This window comes from Rousettus aegyptiacus, unplaced genomic scaffold (assembly GCF_014176215.1).
Source record: "Rousettus aegyptiacus isolate mRouAeg1 unplaced genomic scaffold, mRouAeg1.p scaffold_m13_p_13, whole genome shotgun sequence".
Classification (NCBI taxonomy): Eukaryota; Metazoa; Chordata; class Mammalia; order Chiroptera; family Pteropodidae; genus Rousettus; species Rousettus aegyptiacus.
In genome coordinates this window covers 71,674,925-71,681,348 of record NW_023416288.1, presented here as the reverse complement: position 1 = coordinate 71,681,348, position 6,424 = coordinate 71,674,925, and the positions used below count along the sequence as shown (strand labels likewise).

The 6,424-nt window shown below is 36.6% G+C and overlaps 1 pseudogene; it reads left to right on the top strand.

The window, feature by feature from the left end:
- The first annotated feature begins 403 nt into the window (after positions 1 to 403).
- Positions 404 to 5,277, top strand: LOC107497462 (annotated as a pseudogene).
- The last annotated feature ends 1,147 nt before the right edge of the window (positions 5,278 to 6,424 follow it).

Here is a 6,424-nt window from a genome sequence, read left to right as displayed (position 1 = left end):
AGTCTGGCTGCTGAGTGAAAATAGATTGTAGCAATGCAACAGAAAAAGCAGGGAGGCTATTGAATACCTTCAGGCATGAGATCAGGGTGGACATGAGGTAGAATGGAGGCAGATATAAGTGGACAAATTTGAAATGCATTTTGAAGACAAAATGAATGGAATGTGCTGATGACTTGTATGTAGGTAAGGAGAGTAAGGGAATGATCAAAGACGACTCCTAGATTTTTGGCTTTAGCAACTGGATGGATGGTGTCACCACTTACAGAGAGAGAAAGCTGGGAGTCACAGGTCAGGTCAATTCGAGATGTCTTTTAGCCAGAAAGTAGAAATGCCAAGTAGTCATTTAAATATGTAAGTCTGAAGCTTAAAGGGGCAAAACCATTGGCACTTGGTGGTAAAAGCCATGGAACCAGATGAGATCATTGAGGGACAGAAGCTAGAGAAGACCAAGGATGAAACTCAAGGGCACTACAATGTTCAGAAGTCAGGGAGAAGGAGGAGTTTGAGAAGGAGTTAATTACTTCACCATAAAATGCAAAGTTACCATCTAGAAAGAGTAAATAAAATTATGTATGGTTTGTTACTAGCTGGTTAAAGATACTCAACAATTTTTAGCTAATTTCTTCCATCTTTTTTAACCCTCTCTCTGCTCACCTACTCCCACTATCCAAATATAATTAATCTCTTGTTCTACAAAAGGGAAGTGAGCAACCATATATACTAAAGAATTAGAAATTAACCCTCCTTCGAGCTCAGTTTATATGAGCCCTACCTGAATGTAGTAAGTGCTCAAAGATCATACACTAACAAGTCATAGTACATCACTAGTAATCCCAAGTGACAGAATTTTATTTCATTCTAATATTCTGCTTCATTCTAGTTATTCTGTTGTATCCTGAAGAATTCTGTTTTATTCTAATTATTCATCCAGAACTTAGTTTTTGAGCTATACCTAGATGCAAGAGGTGACTCAGAAATGTAGTCCTTTATTTTTGGCCCCAACATGCCCATCTAAAAACCAGGGTTCTGTTAAGGAAGAAGAGGAAATGGATGTCAACGGGCAATGAAAAAGCTCATTTATAGTGTGTATATAAGACTAATATCGACCAGAGATTTTTATGGGATAAACCATTTAAGAATCTTCCTCTTTTAATAATTAGTCCAAAAAATGAGCAGTTCTTGATATAACTATCCTTCCTGGGTCCTTTGATGAAGATTTATCCTGGCTAATTTCAGTAAATTCAACATTATGGATCATCTGTGTTGCATGAGGCACTTGGTTAGGCAATGTAGAAGATATAAAGATTTACAAATCTTCACATAATTTACACTTGTATTAGAAAAGAAAAATAATAGAAATTCTAACTGCCATAGGTTATTGTAATAGGTACCTAAATTAAGAAATTTGGGAGTTCAGCATATAAAGAAATTCACCATGAAGTTTTCGTAAAAGAAGATACACAAAAGTCGGGCCCTGACAAATAGACAGGAAAAGAACATTCCACGTAGAATCACTTCAACAAAGAAGTCAAGAGAGGTTAAGAATGGTTAAGGAACAAGAGAGGTCAATCTGAATATAATAACATCTGGAAAATAAATTGTAATGTGTCTATAGATAATGAGCCTTTGTGTATAATTGACTGTGAGCCTCCCATGCCTGCAACGTAATGATCTTTCTTATTTTCTCAAGATCCTAGAAAGTAGGTTGGGAAATTCAAGGATGGTGTGGGGCAATGAGAGGATATATTCAGGATAGAAGAAAGTGAGTCCTTTGTCCTTTTTTGGCTTCCAGCCCCTCAGCTCTGGCCATGCCACCCCACTCCAGTCCTGGGAGTGGGCTCGTCCAGAACCTTACATGCCCATGGATATGAAGCCATTCAGAAGCTACACTGGGTCATTACTTCTCTTGGAAGAACATAGCACACTTTCAGACACAGCACTGCAAAAATGTTGGATGAAGGATTGCATGGCAATCCTGGACTTGGGTACATGCTCCGGGAATCCAGAGGTCCCAAATCATAAAGGGCATTTAAAATCACCCTAAAATATTAGGGAATGAGGTATGACAAGAAGCTTTGCAAACAGAGGGTCAACAAAATGAGAACTATTATTTGGAATAACTTCAACAGCATTGATTGGAACAGAAAATATTTTAAAAGATCCCTTAGGAGACAACAGCTGATCCTTGAACAACATAGATTTGAACTGCCCAGGTCCACTTATATGTAGATTCTTTTCAACAAATATATACATCACTGTAAATGTACATTCTCATGATTTTCTAACAATAACATTATTGTAAGAATACAGTGCATAATACCTATAACACACAAAATATGTGTTAATGAACTGTTTCTGTTACTGGTAAGGCTTCTAGTCATCAGTAGGCTATTAGTAGTTAAGTTTTTGGAGAATCAAAATTATCTGTGGATTTTTGACTATGTGAGGAGTGGGATGGGGTGGGGGGAGTCAGCCCCCAACCCCTGCTTTGTTCAAGGGTCAACTGTATTTCAATTTAGTCTAATTGACTAAAGCAGAAACTACGACTGTGCTGGAGACTGCCAATAGGTCAGCGTCCCATGATCACATTGCTCTGTTGCTTTATGAGTGTATTTGATGGCACAATTGTTTACAACCCTCCTTTTTCTTCCCTGTTTTATCATTAGTGTTACTTTAGAATAATGAAGCCTGTTCCATCCATTAACTCCACTAACATTTGATCTCCCCATGGACTAAGGTTAAAAATTAATTACTCTTCCAACATATTGATTACATGACTATAAATATAAAAACAGAACTACAGAGCAACTACAGGGACCTTTGTTTAAATAGCATGTTTGCTCTTTTTAAAGGGAGGATTTAATAGTGGAGGACCTTGGAACCAGAGGAACATAAGAGAAAAGCAACCCTAGAGTGCCATCTAGTGTTGGCAACATATTTCAACAGCGCATCGGACAAAGGTTTGGTTTCAAACACTGTGTGGGACCTCCTCCTGTTAAAAATGAGGCACTTGGCATTAATGTCATGGAGAGGTGTAGGGCCAGAGAAGGGAAAGAAAAATCAGGGGGACCGTTTATAAACTATATAAATGTCTAACCAATGTACTGTACACTTGAAACTATAATAAAATTACATTAAAAAAAAAAAAGAAGCAACATTTAACTAGCAAAAACCAATCTCTTAAACTACCTTTCCTGCTTGTCATCCAAATATGGATCTGAATTTTAAACAAAGTGTTCACTTGGAACTGCAGCTGAAGGAAGCCTTCAGCTCAATTCTAGGTAGCAGAGAGTTAACAGAATTGGAGTGCATTATTTGCAGCTTTGCATCATCCTTCACACAACTCCTACTTTTTATCGTTCCAGGGAGAGGTTGGCCTTGAGGTAGAGCTGGCTTTTAACTCTCTTCATCTCATTAACCTGGTCATTTCACACTATTTCATCTAATTAAATGTGAACTCATAATACTTCATAAATTAAAGGATGGGTAGTATGGAAGAGGTTAGGAACTGGTGTTAAAATCTCTGTTATGGAAATTCATTGTTACTAGGGTGGCTCGTATATCAGAGCACTGCCTTCTCCAGACATTAAAATTCACTTTGTTTCATGTCCCTAATACTGCCAAGCACTTGGGAAGCACGAATCTGACATTATATTAGGCAATTCACACTGACCTAGTAACTCAAAGCAATCATCACTGGTAACTTAAAGTGACTACACTCCAAAAGAAATAGAGTCTAAGGTCACAGTTGTAAATCTTGCCACAGGAAGGCCAAAGATTATAATCTTTATGCCAAGTGCTATGGATTCCTTTCTGCTGAGTAGAGTCATATTTCAAAGACTTTACTAATCTGAAACCTATAGGCGGTTGTGACAATAGCAGATACAGTTTAAATGACATCAAACACACATTTTAAAGAACACCGGTAAATCAGTAGAAAAAAGACAATCACTTTTATCACTTATTATATCTGAGGTTGAGGCTTCATAGTTCTAGCTTCATACTACACCAAAATTCAAGTATCATAGTTTTTATGAATAAAAAGGCTAACAGAATTAAATAAATTATGGTTGATTTGGGAGGTATATGACCCTGTATCGCTGTATATTTGTATAACTTGTGAGCTGATTCTGCATTTGCTATAAGTATATTAAACAGGAGGTACTAGTTCAGTTGGAGCTTTGTGTTATTGAGACCAAGGTCAGAGGTTTGATTTCTAAAGAGGATGGACAGCTTCATCGTCAGGTGCCTCAGGACATCTTTTCAACATGTTCCCTCAAGATCAAGGGGCTACAGGAAGACATAGCTGCAGGAGGCTGTGGTGGTAACACTCAAGATGTTGACCGTATCAGTGACAGTGACTGGATTTGCCCTGACAAAGAATATGGAAATAAAAATTTTGCCAGAAGAACCAGCTGCAATAGATGTGGCCGGGAGGAAACACCTAAGGCTAAGATGATGGAAGTGGGAGGCCCCAAAATAGGAAAGACACTGCAGAAAAGAGCCAAGTGCTAATGACTGACTGTGTAAGACGTGCGGTCGTGTGAATTGGGCCAGAAGATCAGAGCGTAACATGTGTAATACTCCAAGGTATGCTAAGTTAGAAGAAAGAACATGATATAGTGGTGGTTTTAATGAAAGAGAAAATGTTAAATAGATAGAAGGACAAGAACCTGATGGTGAAATGTGATGAGTTTGGACATAAAAAGAAAAAATACAAAAGGAAGGCAGTTGGTCCAGCATCTATTTTAAAGGAAATTGAAAATAAAGAATCTGAGGGTGAAGAAGAGGATGAGGCTAAAGATCTTTCTAAATATAAATTAGATGAGGATGTGGATGAAGATGATGCTGATTTCTCAAAACATAATCTTGATGCCAGTGAAGAAGATAGTAATAAAAAGAAACCTAATAGATGAAGTCATTCAAAGTCTCAATCTTCACATTCATGATGTTCATCACATGCATCCTCTCCCTAAAGTTCAAGGTCTAGGTCCAGGTCTTATTCAAAAAGTTCTTCCAGTTCAAAGTTAAGATTTTGTTCCAGCTCCAGAAAATGTTTGTGATCTCATGGATCGAAATCAAGATTCAGCTCCAGATGCCACAAGGGCTCCTCTTCCCCACACAAGAAGATCTTATTCAAGTTTGTCATCTTCTCTTGAGAGGAACAGAAAGAGAAATTGTTCTAGATCTTCTTCATCTGGCGATGGGAAGAAAAGACAAACAAGATCACAGTCACACAAAAGCCAGGTGATTGATGAAAATACTAAACAACCCTGAGCCTAGGACCAACCCTCTTGGGACACCACGGCTTCACCCAGGCAGCACAGGTCATCTTCTTGGTCATCCCATTCTGGTTCCCATTCAAGCTCAAAAAAGAAATAATGTATTAAAATGTGCATCTTTAGTATGAGGCAAACATGGCACAATGTTAACATTTGATAAAGTTGAGTTTTATTATTCTCTATACTTGTTTACATGCTTGAAATGACTCATAGTTAATTTAAAAATTTTTTAAGAATCTTTTCAATTAAAAAAAATTCATCTTAAAAAAAAATCCAGTAAAGTGTATGAAGCATATTATTTTAAGAAATCGGTGTCTTGGTTGGTCAAAAGTGCTAAATCTACCAGTAGAAGTACATGCCTTCCATTGCTTTTAAGAACAATACGGCTGTGTTTGTTTGTGAAATTAAAGGTAAAAAGTATTTTAACCCAAAATTAGATGCTCTATTTATCATTATTTACAACCATTTGTTTCATTTAGAACCATCTCAGCTATAACAAAGCACTTTCTTTCCTAATTTGAACTCTTGCTTTTCTCATCTCCAAATATGAACTGTTTATTGACTTAAGATAGGATTACTTAGGCTTGCCTGAGCTTTAGGCGTGGAGGCAAGACCATGGTAAAATAGTTGGAAACAATCTGTTTATGTTAATCTGAGAAAAGGAGTTGACCTGTTTATGTTAACCTATGTCAAAGTGATTCTTATCATAAAAAGTTAAACTAGTTGGAAACTTCTTTATTTTGAAATTCCCCTGATGAGAAAAATATCTTATTTCAAAATGTTTATCTTAATGTTTTAAGAAGCTTTGTGTGATATCCTTTCATAGTAATTAATGAGGAACAAATCGAAGAGAGCTTCTGAAGGATATTTCTCTTTGGGTAAAAGACCAACAGACACATTGTGAATTTAAGCAACATTTGCTATGAGATGTTTAACTTTAATCATCCTGTATAAAATTGTCTTCTGAGTAGCAAATGAATGCTTTTTTTTCTGTATGACATAAGCAGAAATAATTGTTCTTAATCACTTGCAATTTATCATGGCTTAAAATACTTTCAGAGTGTATTTTTCTCAAAATTAAAATCTCCTCACTTGGGCTTTATTATGTCCTCTGATTTTAAAAAAAGTTTTCTCTTAGTTGT